Below are 27,080 nucleotides of genomic sequence, written 5' to 3'. Positions count from 1 at the left end.
GGCTACTAGAAACTTAGTTTAGTAGAATATAATAATTTTGGCTTCATGCTTTGGGAGAGCAAAATCTTTTGAATAATTCGTACTCTCAGAGAGGAGCAACGTAATTTGGTGTTATCGGACATACGCTAAAGATCTTATGCTTCATCCTCAGGCAAAAAAGTACTCTCGATGTTCCCGATCTTTATTTGTAAACACAAAGCATTGTGACTTACTGAATTCAGTATCACCTGTTCGAATCTCTTGCATTAAAAATATGAATAGCGGTTTGAGATGTAGTTTGCATTTAATATTTGTTTTAAAATTTAGCTGAAATCGAAAGTTCCACTTCTCGATTGCGAAAACTAATTATTACTCTACTTTGAGATAAAAATCATAGCATTGATATATGGAATTTTTGTTCAATAATCATCTGCTTGTGTAAATAGTTAACGAGCGCTTATTCAATAATCCTAAAACAAATTACTATGCTACTAACTGTATCTGAAAGTTTTGTTATGAAAGAAAGCTCAGGAAATGATCTGTGCTTTGGAAATTATTCATCTTCGCCGGTGTCTGGCATTTCAGCCAAACTTTAATCAGTTCAATAATTTCAAAATAGCTTAGCACGGCTCGATGGTCTAGGGGTATGATTTTCGCTTTGGGTGCGAGAGGTCCCGGGTTCAATTCCCGGTCGAGCCCATGCTTTTTTTAATTTTATCTCTGAGACTGAAATAGTTTTTTGGCTTTCATTTGGTTATTATAAAATACACTTCAAAGAGTACGAGGGATGTGTAAGGATGCCTTCGGGGAGTATTTTACTTTGTATACCTATGAAGATAGGTGTTAGAGCACGCGATAATAGAGTATTCATGCTTTATAAAGGGAGTCGTGGAGAAAAAATGAAAGCCATCGACTCTATATTTAATAAAAGGTCGTTCGGAAATGCAATTAACAACGAGGCATATTTGCCTGAATGAAAATGGTAGTTACGTGATTTAGGGATGTTTTTAAAAAATGAAACGAAGATTTATATTATAGAGGACGTGTTTATTGCTTCTCAATCTCTGAAATTTTCAATCAGAAAGCAGGCTGATTAATTTTGAAATATAAGTCAAAGATCTTATATTTTGCAAAAGAGCAACACACTCATATCCGGCTATGTAAGAATGCGTTTGAAAAACAAATGAAAAGAATTTTATTTCGCTCCATGGCAATGCATAGCTATTTAATCGCTAATTTCAGCTAAAATTAGCTCGATGATAAGAGATTCATTAAATCTGAAAGTTAAATAAGAGACTCTATGTTTTGGTAAGTTGCTACACTGCGCGAATGTGCTGTGTGCAAATGCACTCGAATGTTGAATGGAAGCCGTTATGTTTCCTGCAGTAGTAGTAGCGGTTGTTAAACGGCGACGCTAAAGTAGTAGTAGCGGTTGTTAAACGGCGACGGTTGTTAAAATACGCACATGCCGTAATTTTTATTATATATTTCCGCGCATGACGCAATATTGACTATAATAATAATCACAATATCAATAACAATAATCATATGTGTTCTAAGGAACATTTTCAGAGAGAAAATCGGCAAATCAAGCTTCGATATCGTGGTTCGGTGGTCTAGGGGTATGATTCTCGCTTAGGGTGCGAGAGGTCCCGGGTTCAAATCCCGGCCGAGCCCAGTTTTGGAAGATTCATTTATGAACATTTCGCATTTGCAAAGATTAATTTGAATTTTGTTCGTCATTTTCATAAACTTTTAATCATTTTTCTCGTTATAAGTTAACGAAAAAATTCACTTCAAAATTTAGTATTGATTTAACTAAATATTTTGCGTGCGCACATTTCATTTCTATAATTTCTTGATTTTTCCTTATGACAGAAGTATATTCTATTTTGCACTATTTATGTAATTATGAATTAATTTATTTTTATATTTATTCTTCAATTATTTTAAAATGATATATATATTTATATATCTGTGTATATGCTTATATGTATACCTGAAATATTGTGCTGGATTAAAAGAATTTGCACTATTCTGAAAATCTAGTGAAATTTGATTTTAATCAAATTAGGTACGAATACACACTTATAAACGAGAAAGTGATGTACCGCTTCAAAGTTATTTTTTAAGCGCATGATTTTCAGTAAAGTTCATAATGCAGAGCTGTCCAAGACCAACCTTATTATTTATATCTGAAAACGATTTTAAGATGTGTATAGTCCTGTCTGACAATCGGATAGGTAGGGCAGCGTAACTCCATATTGGAAAGGAAGTAACCACTCCTGCTGCGAGGCACTTTTGAACTTCGAGATCGTCATCGGTGGGAATGCCGAGATGAAACCGCCCTCCTAACAGCATTCCAGACATGCTGCGTAATGTTGAGAAGATCTAGATGGCCATTCGATATTCCGAATATCTTTACCACCAACTAATCGTCGACCAGCTGAGCGCTATGTGGCAGACGTTGTTGTACATTAACTAGGAGCCCAGTTCGAATATGAAGTGCTGACCTGAAAAATTCAACATAGGACACAAAGATGTCTTATACCTCGTAGAAGGTAAGATCCTTTTGTCAAACTCATGCAGGAATGCGCGGTAGTCCAACTTAATGTCTCCCCAAACCATTACTTCTCCACCGCCGTAATGATCATTTCCCTTCAAGAGGGAGAGATCGTACCGTGTTCTAAGTACTCTCCAGACACAGGTACGTCGAGAATCCAGGCTGAATCTCGACACATCTGTAAAAAAGATGGTGTTCCACTGGAAGTTGTTCCAAGGTGCGTGATCGTTACACCATGCTGAACGCCCTTCATTGTGCGCTGCAGAGATCGTGAACGCGAACGGCGGGTCTTTGGACAGACAGCTCTGACTTCTGGAGTCGTCGGGACACTATACACGGTGAAGCTCGGGTTCCATTGGCCGCATACAGCCAACGTAAGAGCTGTAAAGTTGTAGGAGTCCCGTGTCGCCGCGCTGAAAGTGACAAACAACGGTCCTCTTTCGTAGTTGTGGATCTTGGTCTACTTATTCAAATTCTTCTCGATATAGATCTAAATTCCCGAAATCGATTTCACAAACTGCATACGACTTTGGCAATTTATTGGGATCTGTAGCCATATGCCCTGTGATTTTGCTGCTTCCAATCTATTGATTATTCTCCATCTATTCATTTCATCCATACTTTCGTGGCTACTCATTTCACCTGATACATCATAAAATTTACGCAACCTTTGCGAGAAACACAGCGAGTGCCATGAAGGAGTAGGAGCATAGAAGTCGCCGAAAACAACCTTGTCCGCTTACAGCCCCGAAGACCAACACTTGTACACTTACGTATTCGACTCTTAATATTTACATAATTCTTCGATGTCATAATTATTGCCTTTGTTTCAATACTTCTCGTAAAAATTGTCATAATTTGCAAATTCTTTTAATTTTGCACACGCGCGTATAAAATATTAATGTGTATATTCATGTACGCTCATATTAATATTAAATTAAAAAGTATTTTTGCAGTCGGTATATTATAAATCATAGGCTACTAGAAACTTAGTTTAGTAGAATATAATAATTTTGGCTTCATGCTTTGGGAGAGCAAAATCTTTTGAATAATTCGTACTCTCAGAGAGGAGCAACGTAATTTGGTGTTATCGGACATACGCTAAAGATCTTATGCTTCATCCTCAGGCAAAAAAGTACTCTCGATGTTCCCGATCTTTATTTGTAAACACAAAGCATTGTGACTTACTGAATTCAGTATCACCTGTTCGAATCTCTTGCATTAAAAATATGAATAGCGGTTTGAGATGTAGTTTGCATTTAATATTTGTTTTAAAATTTAGCTGAAATCGAAAGTTCCACTTCTCGATTGCGAAAACTAATTATTACTCTACTTTGAGATAAAAATCATAGCATTGATATATGGAATTTTTGTTCAATAATCATCTGCTTGTGTAAATAGTTAACGAGCGCTTATTCAATAATCCTAAAACAAATTACTATGCTACTAACTGTATCTGAAAGTTTTGTTATGAAAGAAAGCTCAGGAAATGATCTGTGCTTTGGAAATTATTCATCTTCGCCGGTGTCTGGCATTTCAGCCAAACTTTAATCAGTTCAATAATTTCAAAATAGCTTAGCACGGCTCGATGGTCTAGGGGTATGATTTTCGCTTTGGGTGCGAGAGGTCCCGGGTTCAATTCCCGGTCGAGCCCATGCTTTTTTTAATTTTATCTCTGAGACTGAAATAGTTTTTTGGCTTTCATTTGGTTATTATAAAATACACTTCAAAGAGTACGAGGGATGTGTAAGGATGCCTTCGGGGAGTATTTTACTTTGTATACCTATGAAGATAGGTGTTAGAGCACGCGATAATAGAGTATTCATGCTTTATAAAGGGAGTCGTGGAATAAAAATGAAAGCCATCGACTCTATATTTAATAAAAGGTCGTTCGGAAATGCAATTAACAACGAGGCATATTTGCCTGAATGAAAATGGTAGTTACGTGATTTAGGGATGTTTTTAAAAAATGAAACGAAGATTTATATTATAGAGGACGTGTTTATTGCTTCTCAATCTCTGAAATTTTCAATCAGAAAGCAGGCTGATTAATTTTGAAATATAAGTCAAAGATCTTATATTTTGCAAAAGAGCAACACACTCATATCCGGCTATGTAAGAATGCGTTTGAAAAACAAATGAAAAGAATTTTATTTCGCTCCATGGCAATGCATAGCTATTTAATCGCTAATTTCAGCTAAAATTAGCTCGATGATAAGAGATTCATTAAATCTGAAAGTTAAATAAGAGACTCTATGTTTTGGTAAGTTGCTACACTGCGCGAATGTGCTGTGTGCAAATGCACTCGAATGTTGAATGGAAGCCGTTATGTTTCCTGCAGTAGTAGTAGCGGTTGTTAAACGGCGACGCTAAAGTAGTAGTAGCGGTTGTTAAACGGCGACGGTTGTTAAAATACGCACATGCCGTAATTTTTATTATATATTTCCGCGCATGACGCAATATTGACTATAATAATAATCACAATATCAATAACAATAATCATATGTGTTCTAAGGAACATTTTCAGAGAGAAAATCGGCAAATCAAGCTTCGATATCGTGGTTCGGTGGTCTAGGGGTATGATTCTCGCTTAGGGTGCGAGAGGTCCCGGGTTCAAATCCCGGCCGAGCCCAGTTTTGGAAGATTCATTTATGAACATTTCGCATTTGCAAAGATTAATTTGAATTTTGTTCGTCATTTTCATAAACTTTTAATCATTTTTCTCGTTATAAGTTAACGAAAAAATTCACTTCAAAATTTAGTATTGATTTAACTAAATATTTTGCGTGCGCACATTTCATTTCTATAATTTCTTGATTTTTCCTTATGACAGAAGTATATTCTATTTTGCACTATTTATGTAATTATGAATTAATTTATTTTTATATTTATTCTTCAATTATTTTAAAATGATATATATATTTATATATCTGTGTATATGCTTATATGTATACCTGAAATATTGTGCTGGATTAAAAGAATTTGCACTATTCTGAAAATCTAGTGAAATTTGATTTTAATCAAATTAGGTACGAATACACACTTATAAACGAGAAAGTGATGTACCGCTTCAAAGTTATTTTTTAAGCGCATGATTTTCAGTAAAGTTCATAATGCAGAGCTGTCCAAGACCAACCTTATTATATATATCTGAAAACGATTTTAAGATGTGTATAGTCCTGTCTGACAATCGGATAGGTAGGGCAGCGTAACTCCATATTGGAAAGGAAGTAACCACTCCTGCTGCAAGGCACTTTTGAACTTCGAGATCGTCATCGGTGGGAATGGCGAGATGAAACCGCCCTCGTAACAGCATTCCAGACATGCTGCGTAATGTTGAGAAGATCTAGATGGCCATTCGATATTCCGAATATCTTTACCACCAACTAATCGTCGACCAGCTGAGCGCTATGTGGCAGACGTTGTTGTACATTCACTAGGAGCCCAGCTCGAATATGAAGTGCTCACCTGAAAAATTCAACATAGGACACAAAGATGTCTTATACCTCGTAGAAGGTAAGATCCTTTTGTCAAACTCATGCAGGAATGCGCGGTAGTCCAACTTAATGCCTCCCCAATCCATTATACCTCCATCGCCATAATGATCATTTCCCTTCAAGAGGGAGAGATCGTACCGTGTTCTAAGTACTCTCCAGACACAGGTACGTCGAGAATCCAGGCTGAATCTCGACACATCTGTAAAAAAGATGGTGTTCCACTGGAAGTTGTTCCAAGGTGCGTGATCGTTACACCATGCTGAACGCCCTTCATTGTGCGCTGCAGAGATCGTGAACGCGAACGGCGGGTCTTTGGACAGACAGCTCTGACTTCTGGAGTCGTCGGGACACTATACACGGTGAAGCTCGGGTTCCATTGGCCGCATACAGCCAACGTAAGAGCTGTAAAGTTGTAGGAGTCCCGTGTCGCCGCGCTGAAAGTGACAAACAACGGTCCTCTTTCGTAGTTGTGGATCTTGGTCTACTTATTCAAATTCTTCTCGATATAGATCTAAATTCCCGAAATCGATTTCACAAACTGCATACGACTTTGGCAATTTATTGGGATCTGTAGCCATATGCCCTGTGATTTTGCTGCTTCCATGCTTCCAATCTATTGATTATTCTCCATCTATTCATTTCAACCATACTTTCGTGGCTACTCATTTCACCTGATACATCATAAAATTTACGCAACCTTTGCGAGAAACACAGCGAGTGCCATGAAGGAGTAGGAGCACACAAGTCGCCGAAAACAACCTTGTCCGCTTACAGCCCCGAAGACCAACACTTGTACACTTACGTATTCGACTCTTAATATTTACATAATTCTTCGATGTCATAATTATTGCCTTTGTTTCAATACTTCTCGTAAAAATAGTCATAATTTGCAAATTCTTTTAATTTTGCACACGCGCGTATAAAATATTAATGTGTATATTCATGTACGCTCATATTAATATTAAATTAAACAGTATTTTTGCAGTCGGTATATTATAAATCATAGGCTACTAGAAACTTAGTTTAGTAGAATATAATAATTTTGGCTTCATGCTTTGGGAGAGCAAAATCTTTTGAATAATTCGTACTCTCAGAGAGGAGCAACGTAATTTGGTGTTATCGGACATACGCTAAAGATCTTATGCTTCATCCTCAGGCAAAAAAGTACTCTCGATGTTCCCGATCTTTATTTGTAAACACAAAGCGTTGTGACTTACTGAATTCAGTATCATCTGTTCGAATCTCTTGCATTAAAAATATGAATAGCGGTTTGAGATGTAGTTTGCATTTAATATTTGTTTTAAAATTTAGCTGAAATCGAAAGTTCTACTTCTCGATTGCGAAAACTAATTATTACTCTACTTTGAGATAAAAATCATAGAATTGATATATGGAATTTTTGTTCAATAATCATCTGCTTGTGTAAATAGTTAACAAGCGCTTATTCAATAATCCTAAAACAAATTACTATGCTACTAACTGTATCTGAAAGTAATTTTGTTATGAAAGAAAGCTCAGGAAATGATCTGTGCCTTGGAAATTATTCATCTTCGCCGTTGTCTGGCATTTCAGCCAAACTTTAATCAGTTCAATAATTTCAAAACAGCTTAGCACGGCTCGATGGTCTAGGGGTATGATTCTCGCTTTGGGTGCGAGAGGTCCCGGGTTCAAATCCCGGTCGAGCCCATGCTTTTTTTAATTTTATCTCTGAGACTGAAATAGTTTTTTGGCTTTCATTTGGTTATTATAAAATACACTTCAAAGAGTACGAGGGATGTGTAAGGATGCCTTCGGGGAGTATTTTACTTTGTATACCTATGAAGATAGGTTTTAGAGCACGCGATAATAGAGTATTCATGCTTTATAAAGGGAGTCGTGGAGAAAAAATGAAAGCCATGGACTCTATATTTAATAAAAGGTCGTTCGGATATGCAATTAACAAAGAGGCATATTTGCCTGAATGAAAATGGTAGTTACGTGAATTAGGGATGTTTTTAAAAAATGAAACGAAGATTTTATATTATAGAGGACGTGTTTATTGCTTCTCAATCTCTGAAATTTTCAATCAGAAAGCAGGCTGATTAATTTTGAAATATAAGTCAAAGATCTTATATTTTGCAAAAGAGCATCACACTCATATCCGGCTATGTAAGAATGCGTTTGAAAAACAAATGAAAAGAATTTTATTTCGCTCCATGGCAATGCATAGCTATTTAATCGCTAATTTCAGCTAAGATTAGCTCGATGATAAGAGATTCATTAAATCTGAAAGTTAAATAAGAGACTCTATGTTTTGGTAAGTTGCTACACTGCGCGAATGTGCTGTGTGCAAATGCACTCGAATGTTGAATGGAAGCCGTTATGTTTCCTGCAGTAGTAGTAGCGGTTGTTAAACGGCGACGCTAAAGTAGTAGTAGCGGTTGTTAAACGGCGACGGTTGTTAAAATACGCACATGCCGTAATTTTTATTATATATTTCCGCGCATGACGCAATATTGACTATAATAATAATCACAATATCAATAACAATAATCATATGTGTTCTAAGGAACTTTTTCAGAGAGAAAATCGGCAAATCAAGCTTCGATATCGTGGTTCGGTGGTCTAGGGGTATGATTCTCGCTTAGGGTGCGAGAGGTCCCGGGTTCAAATCCCGGCCGAGCCCAGTTTTGGAAGATTCATTTATGAACATTTCGCATTTGCAAAGATTAATTTGAATTTTGTTCGTCATTTTCATAAACTTTTAATCATTTTTCTCGTTATAAGTTAACGAAAAAATTCACTTCAAAATTTAGTATTGATTTAACTAAATATTTTGCGTGCGCACATTTCATTTCTATAATTTCTTGATTTTTCCTTATGACAGAAGTATATTCTATTTTAAACTATTTATGTAATAATGAATTAATTTATTTTTATATTAATTCTTCAATTATTTTAAAATGATATATATATTTATATATCTGTGTATATGCTTATATGTATACCTGAAATATTGTGTTGGATTAAAAGAATTTGCACTATTCTGAAAATCTAGTGAAATTTGATTTTAATCAAATTAGGTACGAATACACACTTATAAACGAGAAAGTGATGTACCGCTTCAAAGTTATTTTTTAAGCGCATGATTTTCAGTAAAGTTCATAATGCAGAGCTGTCCAAGACCAACCTTATTATTTATATCTGAAAACGATTTTAAGATGTGTATAGTCCTGTCTGACAATCGGATAGGTAGGGCAGCGTAACTCCATATTGGAAAGGAAGTAACCACTCCTGCTGCGAGGCACTTTTGAACTTCGAGATCGTCATCGGTGGGAATGCCGAGATGAAACCGCCCTCCTAACAGCATTCCAGACATGCTGCGTAATGTTGAGAAGATCTAGATGGCCATTCGATATTCCGAATATCTTTACCACCAACTAATCGTCGACCAGCTGAGCGCTATGTGGCAGACGTTGTTGTACATTAACTAGGAGCCCAGTTCGAATATGAAGTGCTGATCTGAAAAATTCAACATAGGACACAAAGATGTCTTATACCTCGTAGAAGGTAAGATCCTTTTGTCAAACTCATGCAGGAATGCGCGGTAGTCCAACTTAATGTCTCCCCAAACCATTACTTCTCCACCGCCGTAATGATCATTTCCCTTCAAGAGGGAGAGATCGTACCGTGTTCTAAGTACTCTGCAGACACAGGTACGTCGAGAATCCAGGCTGAATCTCGACACATCTGTAAAAAAGATGGTGTTCCACTGGAAGTTGTTCCAAGGTGCGTGATCGTTACACCATGCTGAACGCCCTTCATTGTGCGCTGCAGAGATCGTGAACGCGAACGGCGGGTCTTTGGACAGACAGCTCTGACTTCTGGAGTCGTCGGGACACTATACACGGTGAAGCTCGGGTTCCATTGGCCGCATACAGCCAACGTAAGAGCTGTAAAGTTGTAGGAGTCCCGTGTCGCCGCGCTGAAAGTGACAAACAACGGTCCTCTTTCGTAGTTGTGGATCTTGGTCTACTTATTCAAATTCTTCTCGATATAGATCTAAATTCCCGAAATCGATTTCACAAACTGCATACGACTTTGGCAATTTATTGGGATCTGTAGCCATATGCCCTGTGATTTTGCTGCTTCCAATCTATTGATTATTCTCCATCTATTCATTTCATCCATACTTTCGTGGCTACTCATTTCACCTGATACATCATAAAATTTACGCAACCTTTGCGAGAAACCCAGCGAGTGCCATGAAGGAGTAGGAGCACACAAGTCGCCGAAAACAACCTTGTCCGCTTACAGCCCCGAAGACCAACACTTGTACACTTACGTATTCGACTCTTAATATTTACATAATTCCTCGATGTCATAATTATTGCCTTTGTTTCAATACTTCTCGTAAAAATAGTCATAATTTGCAAATTCTTTTAATTTTGCACACGCGCGTATAAAATATTAATGTGTATATTCATGTACGCTCATATTAATATTAAATTAAAAAGTATTTTTGCAGTCGGTATATTATAAATCATAGGCTACTAGAAACTTAGTTTAGTAGAATATAATAATTTTGGCTTCATGCTTTGGGAGAGCAAAATCTTTTGAATAATTCGTACTCTCAGAGAGGAGCAACGTAATTTGGTGTTATCGGACATACGCTAAAGATCTTATGCTTCATCCTCAGGCAAAAAAGTACTCTCGATGTTCCCGATCTTTATTTGTAAACACAAAGCATTGTGACTTACTGAATTCAGTATCATCTGTTCGAATCTCTTGCATTAAAAATATGAATAGCGGTTTGAGATGTAGTTTGCATTTAATATTTGTTTTAAAATTTAGCTGAAATCGAAAGTTCTACTTCTCGATTGCGAAAACTAATTATTACTCTACTTTGAGATAAAAATCATAGCATTGATATATGGAATTTTTGTTCAATAATCATCTGCTTGTGTAAATAGTTAACAAGCGCTTATTCAATAATCCTAAAACAAATTACTATGCTACTAACTGTATCTGAAAGTAATTTTGTTATGAAAGAAAGCTCAGCAAATGATCTGTGCTTTGGAAATTATTCATCTTCGCCGTTGTCTGGCATTTCAGCCAAACTTTAATCAGTTCAATAATTTCAAAATAGCTTAGCACGGCTCGATGGTCTAGGGGTATGATTCTCGCTTTGGGTGCGAGAGGTCCCGGGTTCAATTCCCGGTTGAGCCCATGCTTTTTTTAATTTTATCTCTGAGACTGAAATAGTTTTTTGGCTTTCATTTGGTTATTATAAAATACACTTCAAAGAGTACGAGGGATGTGTAAGGATGCCTTCGGGGAGTATTTTACTTTGTATACCTATGAAGATAGGTTTTAGAGCACGCGATAATAGAGTATTCATGCTTTATAAAGGGAGTCGTGGAGAAAAAATGAAAGCCATGGACTCTATATTTAATAAAAGGTCGTTCGGATATGCAATTAACAACGAGGCATATTTGCCTGAATGAAAATGGTAGTTACGTGAATTAGGGATGTTTTTAAAAAATGAAACGAAGATTTATATTATAGAGGACGTGTTTATTGCTTCTCAATCTCTGAAATTTTCAATCAGAAAGCAGGCTGATTAATTTTGAAATATAAGTCAAAGATCTTATATTTTGCAAAAGAGCAACACACTCATATCCGGCTATGTAAGAATGCGTTTGAAAAACAAATGAAAAGAATTTTATTTCGCTCCATGGCAATGCATAGCTATTTAATCGCTAATTTCAGCTAAAATTAGCTCGATGATAAGAGATTCATTAAATCTGAAAGTTAAATAAGAGACTCTATGTTTTGGTAAGTTGCTACACTGCGCGAATGTGCTGTGTGCAAATGCACTCGAATGTTGAATGGAAGCCGTTATGTTTCCTGCAGTAGTAGTAGCGGTTGTTAAACGGCGACGCTAAAGTAGTAGTAGCGGTTGTTAAACGGCGACGGTTGTTAAAATACGCACATGCCGTAATTTTTATTATATATTTCCGCGCATGACGCAATATTGACTATAATAATAATCACAATATCAATAACAATAATCATATGTGTTCTAAGGAACTTTTTCAGAGAGAAAATCGGCAAATCAAGCTTCGATATCGTGGTTCGGTGGTCTAGGGGTATGATTCTCGCTTAGGGTGCGAGAGGTCCCGGGTTCAAATCCCGGCCGAGCCCAGTTTTGGAAGATTCATTTATGAACATTTCGCATTTGCAAAGATTAATTTGAATTTTGTTCGTCATTTTCATAAACTTTTAATCATTTTTCTCGTTATAAGTTAACGAAAAAATTCACTTCAAAATTTAGTATTGATTTAACTAAATATTTTGCGTGCGCACATTTCATTTCTATAATTTCTTGATTTTTCCTTATGACAGAAGTATATTCTATTTTGCACTATTTATGTAATTATGAATTAATTTATTTTTATATTAATTCTTCAATTATTTTAAAATGATATATATATTTATATATCTGTGTATATGCTTATATGTATACCTGAAATATTGTGCTGGATTAAAAGAATTTGCACTATTCTGAAAATCTAGTGAAATTTGATTTTAATCAAATTAGGTACGAATACACACTTATAAACGAGAAAGTGATGTACCGCTTCAAAGTTATTTTTTAAGCGCATGATTTTCAGTAAAGTTCATAATGCAGAGCTGTCCAAGACCAACCTTATTATTTATATCTGAAAACGATTTTAAGATGTGTATAGTCCTGTCTGACAATCGGATAGGTAGGGCAGCGTAACTCCATATTGGAAAGGAAGTAACCACTCCTGCTGCGAGGCACTTTTGAACTTCGAGATCGTCATCGGTGGGAATGCCGAGATGAAACCGCCCTCCTAACAGCATTCCAGACATGCTGCGTAATGTTGAGAAGATCTAGATGGCCATTCGATATTCCGAATATCTTTACCACCAACTAATCGTCGACCAGCTGAGCGCTATGTGGCAGACGTTGTTGTACATTAACTAGGAGCCCAGTTCGAATATGAAGTGCTGATCTGAAAAATTCAACATAGGACACAAAGATGTCTTATACCTCGTAGAAGGTAAGATCCTTTTGTCAAACTCATGCAGGAATGCGCGGTAGTCCAACTTAATGTCTCCCCAAACCATTACTTCTCCACCGCCGTAATGATCATTTCCCTTCAAGAGGGAGAGATCGTACCGTGTTCTAAGTACTCTGCAGACACAGGTACGTCGAGAATCCAGGCTGAATCTCGACACATCTGTAAAAAAGATGGTGTTCCACTGGAAGTTGTTCCAAGGTGCGTGATCGTTACACCATGCTGAACGCCCTTCATTGTGCGCTGCAGAGATCGTGAACGCGAACGGCGGGTCTTTGGACAGACAGCTCTGACTTCTGGAGTCGTCGGGACACTATACACGGTGAAGCTCGGGTTCCATTGGCCGCATACAGCCAACGTAAGAGCTGTAAAGTTGTAGGAGTCCCGTGTCGCCGCGCTGAAAGTGACAAACAACGGTCCTCTTTCGTAGTTGTGGATCTTGGTCTACTTATTCAAATTCTTCTCGATATAGATCTAAATTCCCGAAATCGATTTCACAAACTGCATACGACTTTGGCAATTTATTGGGATCTGTAGCCATATGCCCTGTGATTTTGCTGCTTCCAATCTATTGATTATTCTCCATCTATTCATTTCATCCATACTTTCGTGGCTACTCATTTCACCTGATACATCATAAAATTTACGCAACCTTTGCGAGAAACCCAGCGAGTGCCATGAAGGAGTAGGAGCACACAAGTCGCCGAAAACAACCTTGTCCGCTTACAGCCCCGAAGACCAACACTTGTACACTTACGTATTCGACTCTTAATATTTACATAATTCCTCGATGTCATAATTATTGCCTTTGTTTCAATACTTCTCGTAAAAATAGTCATAATTTGCAAATTCTTTTAATTTTGCACACGCGCGTATAAAATATTAATGTGTATATTCATGTACGCTCATATTAATATTAAATTAAAAAGTATTTTTGCAGTCGGTATATTATAAATCATAGGCTACTAGAAACTTAGTTTAGTAGAATATAATAATTTTGGCTTCATGCTTTGGGAGAGCAAAATCTTTTGAATAATTCGTACTCTCAGAGAGGAGCAACGTAATTTGGTGTTATCGGACATACGCTAAAGATCTTATGCTTCATCCTCAGGCAAAAAAGTACTCTCGATGTTCCCGATCTTTATTTGTAAACACAAAGCATTGTGACTTACTGAATTCAGTATCATCTGTTCGAATCTCTTGCATTAAAAATATGAATAGCGGTTTGAGATGTAGTTTGCATTTAATATTTGTTTTAAAATTTAGCTGAAATCGAAAGTTCTACTTCTCGATTGCGAAAACTAATTATTACTCTACTTTGAGATAAAAATCATAGCATTGATATATGGAATTTTTGTTCAATAATCATCTGCTTGTGTAAATAGTTAACAAGCGCTTATTCAATAATCCTAAAACAAATTACTATGCTACTAACTGTATCTGAAAGTAATTTTGTTATGAAAGAAAGCTCAGCAAATGATCTGTGCTTTGGAAATTATTCATCTTCGCCGTTGTCTGGCATTTCAGCCAAACTTTAATCAGTTCAATAATTTCAAAATAGCTTAGCACGGCTCGATGGTCTAGGGGTATGATTCTCGCTTTGGGTGCGAGAGGTCCCGGGTTCAATTCCCGGTTGAGCCCATGCTTTTTTTAATTTTATCTCTGAGACTGAAATAGTTTTTTGGCTTTCATTTGGTTATTATAAAATACACTTCAAAGAGTACGAGGGATGTGTAAGGATGCCTTCGGGGAGTATTTTACTTTGTATACCTATGAAGATAGGTTTTAGAGCACGCGATAATAGAGTATTCATGCTTTATAAAGGGAGTCGTGGAGAAAAAATGAAAGCCATGGACTCTATATTTAATAAAAGGTCGTTCGGATATGCAATTAACAACGAGGCATATTTGCCTGAATGAAAATGGTAGTTACGTGAATTAGGGATGTTTTTAAAAAATGAAACGAAGATTTATATTATAGAGGACGTGTTTATTGCTTCTCAATCTCTGAAATTTTCAATCAGAAAGCAGGCTGATTAATTTTGAAATATAAGTCAAAGATCTTATATTTTGCAAAAGAGCAACACACTCATATCCGGCTATGTAAGAATGCGTTTGAAAAACAAATGAAAAGAATTTTATTTCGCTCCATGGCAATGCATAGCTATTTAATCGCTAATTTCAACTAAAATTAGCTCGATGATAAGAGATTCATTAAATCTGAAAGTTAAATAAGAGACTCTATGTTTTGGTAAGTTGCTACACTGCGCGAATGTGCTGTGTGCAAATGCACTCGAATGTTGAATGGAAGCCGTTATGTTTCCTGCAGTAGTAGTAGCGGTTGTTAAACGGCGACGCTAAAGTAGTAGTAGCGGTTGTTAAACGGCGACGGTTGTTAAAATACGCACATGCCGTAATTTTTATTATATATTTCCGCGCATGACGCAATATTGACTATAATAATAATCACAATATCAATAACAATAATCATATGTGTCCTAAGGAACTTTTTCAGAGAGAAAATCGGCAAATCAAGCTTCGATATCGTGGTTCGGTGGTCTAGGGGTATGATTCTCGCTTAGGGTGCGAGAGGTCCCGGGTTCAAATCCCGGCCGAGCCCAGTTTTGGAAGATTCATTTATGAACATTTCGCATTTGCAAAGATTAATTTGAATTTTGTTCGTCATTTTCATAAACTTTTAATCATTTTTCTCGTTATAAGTTAACGAAAAAATTCACTTCAAAATTTAGTATTGATTTAACTAAATATTTTGCGTGCGCACATTTCATTTCTATAATTTCTTGATTTTTCCTTATGACAGAAGTATATTCTATTTTGCACTATTTATGTAATAATGAATTAATTTATTTTTATATTAATTCTTCAATTATTTTAAAATGATATATATATTTATATATCTGTGTATATGCTTATATGTATACCTGAAATATTGTGCTGGATTAAAAGAATTTGCACTATTCTGAAAATCTAGTGAAATTTGATTTTAATCAAATTAGGTACGAATACACACTTATAAACGAGAAAGTGATGTACCGCTTCAAAGTTATTTTTTAAGCGCATGATTTTCAGTAAAGTTCATAATGCAGAGCTGTCCAAGACCAACCTTATTATTTATATCTGAAAACGATTTTAAGATGTGTATAGTCCTGTCTGACAATCGGATAGGTAGGGCAGCGTAACTCCATATTGGAAAGGAAGTAACCACTCCTGCTGCGAGGCACTTTTGAACTTCGAGATCGTCATCGGTGGGAATGCCGAGATGAAACCGCCCTCCTAACAGCATTCCAGACATGCTGCGTAATGTTGAGAAGATCTAGATGGCCATTCGATATTCCGAATATCTTTACCACCAACTAATCGTCGACCAGCTGAGCGCTATGTGGCAGAAGTTGTTGTACATTAACTAGGAGCCCAGTTCGAATATGAAGTGCTGACCTGAAAAATTCAACATAGGACACAAAGATGTCTTATACCTCGTAGAAGGGAAGATCCTTTTGTCAAACTCATGCAGGAATGCGCGGTAGTCCAACTTAATGTCTCCCCAAACCATTACTTCTCCACCGCCGTAATGATCATTTCCCTTCAAGAGGGAGAGATCGTACCGTGTTCTAAGTACTCTCCAGACACAGGTACGTCGAGAATCCAGGCTGAATCTCGACACATCTGTAAAAAAGATGGTGTTCCACTGGAAGTTGTTCCAAGGTGCGTGATCGTTACACCATGCTGAACGCCCTTCATTGTGCGCTGCAGAGATCGTGAACGCGAACGGCGGGTCTTTGGACAGACAGCTCTGACTTCTGGAGTCGTCGGGACACTATACACGGTGAAGCTCGGGTTCCATTGGCCGCATACAGCCAACGTAAGAGCTGTAAAGTTGTAGGAGTCCCGTGTCGCCGCGCTGAAAGTGACAAACAACGGTCCTCTTTCGTAGTTGTGGATCTTGGTCTACTTATTCAAATTCTTCTCGATATAGATCTAAATTCCCGAAATCGATTTCACAAACTGCATACGACTTTGGCAATTTATTGGGATCTGTAGCCATATGCCCTGTGATTTTGCTGCTTCCAATCTATTGATTATTCTCCATCTATTCATTTCATCCATACTTTCGTGGCTACTCATTTCACCTGATACATCATAAAATTTACGCAACCTTTGCGAGAAACACATCGAGTGCCATGAAGGTGTAGGAGCACACAAGTCGCCGAAAACAACCTTGTCCGCTTACAGCCCCGAAGACCAACACTTGTACACTTACGTATTCGACTCTTAATATTTACATAATTCCTCGATGTCATAATTACTGCCTTTGTTTCAATACTTCTCGTAAAAATAGTCATAATTTGCAAATTCTTTTAATTTTGCACACGTGCGTATAAAATATTAATGTGTATATTCATGTACGCTCATATTAATATTAAATTAAAATGTATTTTTGCAGTCGGTATATTATAAATCATAGGCTACTAGAAACTTAGTTTAGTAGAATATAATAATTTTGGCTTCATGCTTTGGGAGAGCAAAATCTTTTGAATAATTCGTACTCTCAGAGAGGAGCAACGTAATTTGGTGTTATCGGACATACGCTAAAGATCTTATGCTTCATCCTCAGGCAAAAAAGTACTCTCGATGTTCCCGATCTTTATTTGTAAACACAAAGCATTGTGACTTACTGAATTCAGTATCATCTGTTCGAATCCCTTGCATTAAAAATATGAATAGCGGTTTGAGATGTAGTTTGCATTTAATATTTGTTTTAAAATTTAGCTGAAATCGAAAGTTCTACTTCTCGACTGCGAAAACTAATTATTACTCTACTTTGAGATAAAAATCATAGCATTGATATATGGAATTTTTGTTCAATAATCATCTGCTTGTGTAAATAGTTAACAAGCGCTTATTCAATAATCCTAAAACAAATTACTATGCTACTAACTGTATCTGAAAGTAATTTTGTTATGAAAGAAAGCTCAGGAAATGATCTGTGCTTTGGAAATTATTCATCTTCGCCGTTGTCTGGCATTTCAGCCAAACTTTAATCAGTTCAATAATTTCAAAATAGCTTAGCACGGCTCGATGGTCTAGGGGTATGATTCTCGCTTTGGGTGCGAGAGGTCCCGGGTTCAAATCCCGGTTGAGCCCATGCTTTTTTTAATTTTATCTCTGAGACTGAAATAGTTTTTTGGCTTTCATTTGGTTATTATAAAATACACTTCAAAGAGTACGAGGGATGTGTAAGGATGCCTTCGGGGAGTATTTTACTTTGTATACCTATGAAGATAGGTTTTAGAGCACGCGATAATAGAGTATTCATGCTTTATAAAGGGAGTCGTGGAGAAAAAATGAAAGCCATGGACTGTATATTTAATAAAAGGTCGTTCGGAAATGCAATTAACAACGAGGCATATTTGCCTGAATGAAAATGGTAGTTACGTGATTTAGGGATGTATTTAAAAAATGAAACGAAGATTTATATTATAGAGGACGTGTTTATTGCTTCTCAATCTCTGAAATTTTCAATCAGAAAGCAGGCTGTTTAATTTTGAAATATAAGTCAAAGATCTTATATTTTGCAAAAGAGCAACACACTCATATCCGGCTATGTAAGAATGCGTTTGAAAAACAAATGAAAAGAATTTTATTTCGCTCCATGGCAATGCATAGCTATTTAATCGCTAATTTCAGCTAAAATTAGCTCGATGATAAGAGATTCATTAAATCTGAAAGTTAAATAAGAGACTCTATGTTTTGGTAAGTTGCTACACTGCGCGAATGTGCTGTGTGCAAATGCACTCGAATGTTGAATGGAAGCCGTTATGTTTCCTGCAGTAGTAGTAGCGGTTGTTAAACGGCGACGCTAAAGTAGTAGTAGCGGTTGTTAAACGGCGACGGTTGTTAAAATACGCACATGCCGTAATTTTTATTATATATTTCCGCGCATGACGCAATATTGACTATAATAATAATCACAATATCAATAACAATAATCATATGTGTTCTAAGGAACTTTTTCAGAGAGAAAATCGGCAAATCAAGCTTCGATATCGTGGTTCGGTGGTCTAGGGGTATGATTCTCGCTTAGGGTGCGAGAGGTCCCGGGTTCAAATCCCGGCCGAGCCCAGTTTTGGAAGATTCATTTATGAACATTTCGCATTTGCAAAGATTAATTTGAATTTTGTTCGTCATTTTCATAAACTTTTAATCATTTTTCTCGTTATAAATTAACGAAAAAATTCACTTCAAAATTTAGTATTGATTTAACTAAATATTTTGCGTGCGCACATTTCATTTCTATAATTTCTTGATTTTTCCTTATGACAGAAGTATATTCTATTTTGCACTATTTATGTAATAATGAATTAATTTATTTTTATATTAATTCTTCATTTATTTTAAAATGATATATATATTTATATATCTGTGTATATGCTTATATGTATACCTGAAATATTGTGCTGGATTAAAAGAATTTGCACTATTCTGAAAATCTAGTGAAATTTGATTTTAATCAAATTAGGTACGAATACACACTTATAAACGAGAAAGTGATGTACCGCTTCAAAGTTATTTTTTAAGCGCATGATATTCAGTCAAGTTCATAATGCAGAGCTGTCCAAGACCAACCTTATTATATATATCTGAAAACGATTTTAAGATGTGTATAGTCCTGTCTGACAATCGGATAGGTAGGGTAGCGTAACTCCATATTGGAAAGGAAGTAACCACTCCTGCTGCAAGGCACTTTTGAACTTCGAGATCGTCATCGGTGGGAATGGCGAGATGAAACCGCCCTCCTAACAGCATTCCAGACATGCTGCGTAATGTTGAGAAGATCTAGATGGCCATTCGATATTCCGAATATCTTTACCACCAACTAATCGTCGACCAGCTGAGCGCTATGTGGCAGACGTTGTTGTACATTAACTAGGAGCCCAGCTCGAATATGAAGTGCTCACCTGAAAAATTCAACATAGGACACAAAGATGTCTTATACCTCGTAGAAGGTAAGATCCTTTTGTCAAACTCATGCAGGAATGCGCGGTAGTCCAACTTAATGTCTCCCCAAACCATTACTTTTCCACCGCCGTAATGATCATTTCCCTTCAAGAGGGAGAGATCGTACCGTGTTCTAAGTACTCTCCAGACACAGGTACGTCGAGAATCCAGGCTGAATCTCGACACATCTGTAAAAAAGATGGTGTTCCACTGGAAGTTGTTCCAAGGTGCGTGATCATTACACCATGCTGAACGCCCTTCATTGTGCGCTGCAGAGATCGTGAACGCGAACGGCGGGTCTTTGGACAGACAGCTCTGACTTCTGGAGTCGTCGGGACACTATACACGGTGAAGCTCGGGTTCCATTGGCCGCATACAGCCAACGTAAGAGCTGTAAAGTTGTAGGAGTCCCGTGTCGCCGCGCTGAAAGTGACAAACAACGGTCCTCTTTCGTAGTTGTGGATCTTGGTCTACTTATTCAAATTCTTCTCGATATAGATCTAAATTCCCGAAATCGATTTCACAAACTGCATACGACTTTGGCAATTTATTGGGATCTGTAGCCATATGCCCTGTGATTTTGCTTCTTCCAATCTATTGATTATTCTCCATCTATTCATTTCATCCATACTTTCGTGGCTACTCATTTCACCTGATACATCATAAAATTTACGCAACCTTTGCGAGAAACACAGCGAGTGCCATGAAGGAGTAGGAGCACACAAGTCGCCGAAAACAACCTTGTCCGCTTACAGCCCCGAAGACCAACACTTGTACACTTACGTATTCGACTCTTAATATTTACATAATTCTTCGATGTCATAATTATTGCCTTTGTTTCAATACTTCTCGTAAAAGTAGTCATAATTTGCAAATTCTTTTAATTTTGCACACGCGCGTATAAAATATTAATGTGTATATTCATGTACGCTCATATTAATATTAAATTAAAAAGTATTTTTGCAGTCGGTATATTATAAATCATAGGCTACTAGAAACTTAGTTTAGTAGAATATAATAATTTTGGCTTCATGCTTTGGGAGAGCAAAATCTTTTGAATAATTCGTACTCTCAGAGAGGAGCAACGTAATTTGGTGTTATCGGACATACGCTAAAGATCTTATGCTTCATCCTCAGGCAAAAAAGTACTCTCGATGTTCCCGATCTTTATTTGTAAACACAAAGCATTGTGACTTACTGAATTCAGTATCACCTGTTCGAATCTCTTGCATTAAAAATATGAATAGCGGTTTGAGATGTAGTTTGCATTTAATATTTGTTTTAAAATTTAGCTGAAATCGAAAGTTCCACTTCTCGATTGCGAAAACTAATTATTACTCTACTTTGAGATAAAAATCATAGCATTGATATATGGAATTTTTGTTCAATAATCATCTGCTTGTGTAAATAGTTAACGAGCGCTTATTCAATAATCCTAAAACAAATTACTATGCTACTAACTGTATCTGAAAGTTTTGTTATGAAAGAAAGCTCAGGAAATGATCTGTGCTTTGGAAATTATTCATCTTCGCCGGTGTCTGGCATTTCAGCCAAACTTTAATCAGTTCAATAATTTTAAAATAGCTTAGCACGGCTCGATGGTCTAGGGGTATGATTTTCGCTTTGGGTGCGAGAGGTCCCGGGTTTAATTCCCGGTCGAGCCCATGCTTTTTTTAATTTTATCTCTGAGACTGAAATAGTTTTTTGGCTTTCATTTGGTTATTATAAAATACACTTCAAAGAGTACGAGGGATGTGTAAGGATGCCTTCGGGGAGTATTTTACTTTGTATACCTATGAAGATAGGTGTTAGAGCACGCGATAATAGAGTATTCATGCTTTATAAAGGGAGTCGTGGAGAAAAAATGAAAGCCATGGACTGTATATTTAATAAAAGGTCGTTCGGAAATGCAATTAACAACGAGGCATATTTGCCTGAATGAAAATGGTAGTTACGTGAATTAGGGATGTTTTTAAAAAATGAAACGAAGATTTATATTATAGAGGACGTGTTTATTGCTTCTCAATCTCTGAAATTTTCAATCAGAAAGCAGGCTGATTAATTTTGAAATATAAGTCAAAGATCTTATATTTTGCAAAAGAGCAACACACTCATATCCGGCTATGTAAGAATGCGTTTGAAAAACAAATGAAAAGAATTTTATTTCGCTCCATGGCAATGCATAGCTATTTAATCGCTAATTTCAGCTAAAATTAGCTCGATGATAAGAGATTCATTAAATCTGAAAGTTAAATAAGAGACTCTATGTTTTGGTAAGTTGCTACACTGCGCGAATGTGCTGTGTGCAAATGCACTCGAATGTTGAATGGAAGCCGTTATGTTTCCTGCAGTAGTAGTAGCGGTTGTTAAACGGCGACGCTAAAGTAGTAGTAGCGGTTGTTAAACGGCGACGGTTGTTAAAATACGCACATGCCGTAATTTTTATTATATATTTCCGCGCATGACGCAATATTGACTATAATAATAATCACAATATCAATAACAATAATCATATGTGTTCTAAGGAACTTTTTCAGAGAGAAAATCGGCAAATCAAGCTTCGATATCGTGGTTCGGTGGTCTAGGGGTATGATTCTCGCTTAGGGTGCGAGAGGTCCCGGGTTCAAATCCCGGCCGAGCCCAGTTTTGGAAGATTCATTTATGAACATTTCGCATTTGCAAAGATTAATTTGAATTTTGTTCGTCATTTTCATAAACTTTTAATCATTTTTCTCGTTATAAATTAACGAAAAAATTCACTTCAAAATTTAGTATTGATTTAACTAAATATTTTGCGTGCGCACATTTCATTTCTATAATTTCTTGATTTTTCCTTATGACAGAAGTATATTCTATTTTGCACTATTTATGTAATAATGAATTAATTTATTTTTATATTAATTCTTCATTTATTTTAAAATGATATATATATTTATATATCTGTGTATATGCTTATATGTATACCTGAAATATTGTGCTGGATTAAAAGAATTTGCACTATTCTGAAAATCTAGTGAAATTTGATTTTAATCAAATTAGGTACGAATACACACTTATAAACGAGAAAGTGATGTACCGCTTCAAAGTTATTTTTTAAGCGCATGATATTCAGTCAAGTTCATAATGCAGAGCTGTCCAAGACCAACCTTATTATATATATCTGAAAACGATTTTAAGATGTGTATAGTCCTGTCTGACAATCGGATAGGTAGGGTAGCGTAACTCCATATTGGAAAGGAAGTAACCACTCCTGCTGCAAGGCACTTTTGAACTTCGAGATCGTCATCGGTGGGAATGGCGAGATGAAACCGCCCTCCTAACAGCATTCCAGACATGCTGCGTAATGTTGAGAAGATCTAGATGGCCATTCGATATTCCGAATATCTTTACCACCAACTAATCGTCGACCAGCTGAGCGCTATGTGGCAGACGTTGTTGTACATTAACTAGGAGCCCAGCTCGAATATGAAGTGCTCACCTGAAAAATTCAACATAGGACACAAAGATGTCTTATACCTCGTAGAAGGTAAGATCCTTTTGTCAAACTCATGCAGGAATGCGCGGTAGTCCAACTTAATGTCTCCCCAAACCATTACTTTTCCACCGCCGTAATGATCATTTCCCTTCAAGAGGGAGAGATCGTACCGTGTTCTAAGTACTCTCCAGACACAGGTACGTCGAGAATCCAGGCTGAATCTCGACACATCTGTAAAAAAGATGGTGTTCCACTGGAAGTTGTTCCAAGGTGCGTGATCATTACACCATGCTGAACGCCCTTCATTGTGCGCTGCAGAGATCGTGAACGCGAACGGCGGGTCTTTGGACAGACAGCTCTGACTTCTGGAGTCGTCGGGACACTATACACGGTGAAGCTCGGGTTCCATTGGCCGCATACAGCCAACGTAAGAGCTGTAAAGTTGTAGGAGTCCCGTGTCGCCGCGCTGAAAGTGACAAACAACGGTCCTCTTTCGTAGTTGTGGATCTTGGTCTACTTATTCAAATTCTTCTCGATATAGATCTAAATTCCCGAAATCGATTTCACAAACTGCATACGACTTTGGCAATTTATTGGGATCTGTAGCCATATGCCCTGTGATTTTGCTTCTTCCAATCTATTGATTATTCTCCATCTATTCATTTCATCCATACTTTCGTGGCTACTCATTTCACCTGATACATCATAAAATTTACGCAACCTTTGCGAGAAACACAGCGAGTGCCATGAAGGAGTAGGAGCACACAAGTCGCCGAAAACAACCTTGTCCGCTTACAGCCCCGAAGACCAACACTTGTACACTTACGTATTCGACTCTTAATATTTACATAATTCTTCGATGTCATAATTATTGCCTTTGTTTCAATACTTCTCGTAAAAGTAGTCATAATTTGCAAATTCTTTTAATTTTGCACACGCGCGTATAAAATATTAATGTGTATATTCATGTACGCTCATATTAATATTAAATTAAAAAGTATTTTTGCAGTCGGTATATTATAAATCATAGGCTACTAGAAACTTAGTTTAGTAGAATATAATAATTTTGGCTTCATGCTTTGGGAGAGCAAAATCTTTTGAATAATTCGTACTCTCAGAGAGGAGCAACGTAATTTGGTGTTATCGGACATACGCTAAAGATCTTATGCTTCATCCTCAGGCAAAAAAGTACTCTCGATGTTCCCGATCTTTATTTGTAAACACAAAGCATTGTGACTTACTGAATTCAGTATCACCTGTTCGAATCTCTTGCATTAAAAATATGAATAGCGGTTTGAGATGTAGTTTGCATTTAATATTTGTTTTAAAATTTAGCTGAAATCGAAAGTTCCACTTCTCGATTGCGAAAACTAATTATTACTCTACTTTGAGATAAAAATCATAGCATTGATATATGGAATTTTTGTTCAATAATCATCTGCTTGTGTAAATAGTTAACGAGCGCTTATTCAATAATCCTAAAACAAATTACTATGCTACTAACTGTATCTGAAAGTTTTGTTATGAAAGAAAGCTCAGGAAATGATCTGTGCTTTGGAAATTATTCATCTTCGCCGGTGTCTGGCATTTCAGCCAAACTTTAATCAGTTCAATAATTTTAAAATAGCTTAGCACGGCTCGATGGTCTAGGGGTATGATTTTCGCTTTGGGTGCGAGAGGTCCCGGGTTTAATTCCCGGTCGAGCCCATGCTTTTTTTAATTTTATCTCTGAGACTGAAATAGTTTTTTGGCTTTCATTTGGTTATTATAAAATACACTTCAAAGAGTACGAGGGATGTGTAAGGATGCCTTCGGGGAGTATTTTACTTTGTATACCTATGAAGATAGGTGTTAGAGCACGCGATAATAGAGTATTCATGCTTTATAAAGGGAGTCGTGGAGAAAAAATGAAAGCCATGGACTGTATATTTAATAAAAGGTCGTTCGGAAATGCAATTAACAACGAGGCATATTTGCCTGAATGAAAATGGTAGTTACGTGAATTAGGGATGTTTTTAAAAAATGAAACGAAGATTTATATTATAGAGGACGTGTTTATTGCTTCTCAATCTCTGAAATTTTCAATCAGAAAGCAGGCTGATTAATTTTGAAATATAAGTCAAAGATCTTATATTTTGCAAAAGAGCAACACACTCATATCCGGCTATGTAAGAATGCGTTTGAAAAACAAATGAAAAGAATTTTATTTCGCTCCATGGCAATGCATAGCTATTTAATCGCTAATTTCAGCTAAAATTAGCTCGATGATAAGAGATTCATTAAATCTGAAAGTTAAATAAGAGACTCTATGTTTTGGTAAGTTGCTACACTGCGCGAATGTGCTGTGTGCAAATGCACTCGAATGTTGAATGGAAGCCGTTATGTTTCCTGCAGTAGTAGTAGCGGTTGTTAAACGGCGACGCTAAAGTAGTAGTAGCGGTTGTTAAACGGCGACGGTTGTTAAAATACGCACATGCCGTAATTTTTATTATATATTTCCGCGCATGACGCAATATTGACTATAATAATAATCACAATATCAATAACAATAATCATATGTGTTCTAAGGAACATTTTCAGAGAGAAAATCGGCAAATCGAGCTTCGATATCGTGGTTCGGTGGTCTAGGGGTATGATTCTCGCTTAGGGTGCGAGAGGTCCCGGGTTCAAATCCCGGCCGAGCCCAGTTTTGGAAGATTCATTTATGAACATTTCGCATTTGCAAAGATTAATTTGAATTTTGTTCGTCATTTTCATAAACTTTTAATCATTTTTCTCGTTATAAGTTAACGAAAAAATTCACTTCAAAATTTAGTATTGATTTAACTAAATATTTTGCGTGCGCACATTTCATTTCTATAATTTCTTGATTTTTCCTTATGACAGAAGTATATTCTATTTTGCACTATTTATGTAATAATGAATTAATTTATTTTTATATTAATTCTTCAATTATTTTAAAATGATATATATATTTATATATCTGTGTATATGCTTATATGTATACCTGAAATATTGTGCTGGATTAAAAGAATTTGCACTATTCTGAAAATCTAGTGAAATTTGATTTTAATCAAATTAGGTACGAATACACACTTATAAACGAGAAAGTGATGTACCGCTTCAAAGTTATTTTTTAAGCGCATGATTTTCAGTAAAGTTCATAATGCAGAGCTGTCCAAGACCAACCTTATTATATATATCTGAAAACGATTTTAAGATGTGTATAGTCCTGTCTGACAATCGGATAGGTAGGGCAGCGTAACTCCATATTGGAAAGGAAGTAACCACTCCTGCTGCGAGGCACTTTTGAACTTCGAGATCGTCATCGGTGGGAATGCCGAGATGAAACCGCCCTCCTAACAGCATTCCAGACATGCTGCGTAATGTTGAGAAGATCTAGATGGCCATTCGATATTCCGAATATCTTTACCACCAACTAATCGTCGACCAGCTGAGCGC

At 36.6% G+C, this 27,080-nt stretch overlaps 16 non-coding genes across 16 annotated transcripts; all 16 read left to right on the top strand.

The window, feature by feature from the left end:
• The first annotated feature begins 606 nt into the window (after nt 1-606).
• Nucleotides 607-678, top strand: TRNAP-UGG (transfer RNA proline (anticodon UGG)). The gene has a single exon. It is a non-coding gene; the product is annotated as a tRNA-Pro (tRNA).
• A 906-nt stretch (nt 679-1,584) lies between these two features.
• TRNAP-AGG (transfer RNA proline (anticodon AGG)) lies at nt 1,585-1,656 on the top strand. Its single transcript has one exon. It is a non-coding gene; the product is annotated as a tRNA-Pro (tRNA).
• A 2,468-nt stretch (nt 1,657-4,124) lies between these two features.
• TRNAP-UGG (transfer RNA proline (anticodon UGG)) lies at nt 4,125-4,196 on the top strand. The gene has a single exon. It is a non-coding gene; the product is annotated as a tRNA-Pro (tRNA).
• Nucleotides 4,197-5,102: 906 nt separating this feature from the next.
• TRNAP-AGG (transfer RNA proline (anticodon AGG)) lies at nt 5,103-5,174 on the top strand. Its single transcript has one exon. It is a non-coding gene; the product is annotated as a tRNA-Pro (tRNA).
• A 2,479-nt stretch (nt 5,175-7,653) lies between these two features.
• TRNAP-UGG (transfer RNA proline (anticodon UGG)) lies at nt 7,654-7,725 on the top strand. Its single transcript has one exon. It is a non-coding gene; the product is annotated as a tRNA-Pro (tRNA).
• Nucleotides 7,726-8,632: 907 nt separating this feature from the next.
• On the top strand, nt 8,633-8,704 carry TRNAP-AGG (transfer RNA proline (anticodon AGG)). The gene has a single exon. It is a non-coding gene; the product is annotated as a tRNA-Pro (tRNA).
• A 2,471-nt stretch (nt 8,705-11,175) lies between these two features.
• Nucleotides 11,176-11,247, top strand: TRNAP-UGG (transfer RNA proline (anticodon UGG)). The gene has a single exon. It is a non-coding gene; the product is annotated as a tRNA-Pro (tRNA).
• A 906-nt stretch (nt 11,248-12,153) lies between these two features.
• Nucleotides 12,154-12,225, top strand: TRNAP-AGG (transfer RNA proline (anticodon AGG)). Its single transcript has one exon. It is a non-coding gene; the product is annotated as a tRNA-Pro (tRNA).
• Nucleotides 12,226-14,696: 2,471 nt separating this feature from the next.
• On the top strand, nt 14,697-14,768 carry TRNAP-UGG (transfer RNA proline (anticodon UGG)). Its single transcript has one exon. It is a non-coding gene; the product is annotated as a tRNA-Pro (tRNA).
• Nucleotides 14,769-15,674: 906 nt separating this feature from the next.
• Nucleotides 15,675-15,746, top strand: TRNAP-AGG (transfer RNA proline (anticodon AGG)). Its single transcript has one exon. It is a non-coding gene; the product is annotated as a tRNA-Pro (tRNA).
• Nucleotides 15,747-18,217: 2,471 nt separating this feature from the next.
• Nucleotides 18,218-18,289, top strand: TRNAP-UGG (transfer RNA proline (anticodon UGG)). Its single transcript has one exon. It is a non-coding gene; the product is annotated as a tRNA-Pro (tRNA).
• A 906-nt stretch (nt 18,290-19,195) lies between these two features.
• TRNAP-AGG (transfer RNA proline (anticodon AGG)) lies at nt 19,196-19,267 on the top strand. The gene has a single exon. It is a non-coding gene; the product is annotated as a tRNA-Pro (tRNA).
• A 2,468-nt stretch (nt 19,268-21,735) lies between these two features.
• On the top strand, nt 21,736-21,807 carry TRNAP-UGG (transfer RNA proline (anticodon UGG)). The gene has a single exon. It is a non-coding gene; the product is annotated as a tRNA-Pro (tRNA).
• Nucleotides 21,808-22,713: 906 nt separating this feature from the next.
• Nucleotides 22,714-22,785, top strand: TRNAP-AGG (transfer RNA proline (anticodon AGG)). Its single transcript has one exon. It is a non-coding gene; the product is annotated as a tRNA-Pro (tRNA).
• A 2,468-nt stretch (nt 22,786-25,253) lies between these two features.
• On the top strand, nt 25,254-25,325 carry TRNAP-UGG (transfer RNA proline (anticodon UGG)). The gene has a single exon. It is a non-coding gene; the product is annotated as a tRNA-Pro (tRNA).
• Nucleotides 25,326-26,231: 906 nt separating this feature from the next.
• TRNAP-AGG (transfer RNA proline (anticodon AGG)) lies at nt 26,232-26,303 on the top strand. Its single transcript has one exon. It is a non-coding gene; the product is annotated as a tRNA-Pro (tRNA).
• The last annotated feature ends 777 nt before the right edge of the window (nt 26,304-27,080 follow it).

The sequence above is a fragment of the Stegodyphus dumicola genome, chromosome 2, assembly GCF_044657685.1.
Source record: "Stegodyphus dumicola isolate Sdum_Otavi_A_Nest chromosome 2, ASM4465768v1".
Lineage (NCBI taxonomy): Eukaryota > Metazoa > Arthropoda > Arachnida > Araneae > Eresidae > Stegodyphus > Stegodyphus dumicola.
Note: the sequence above shows the minus strand (reverse complement) of the source record. Positions and strands in the feature narration are given on the sequence as shown.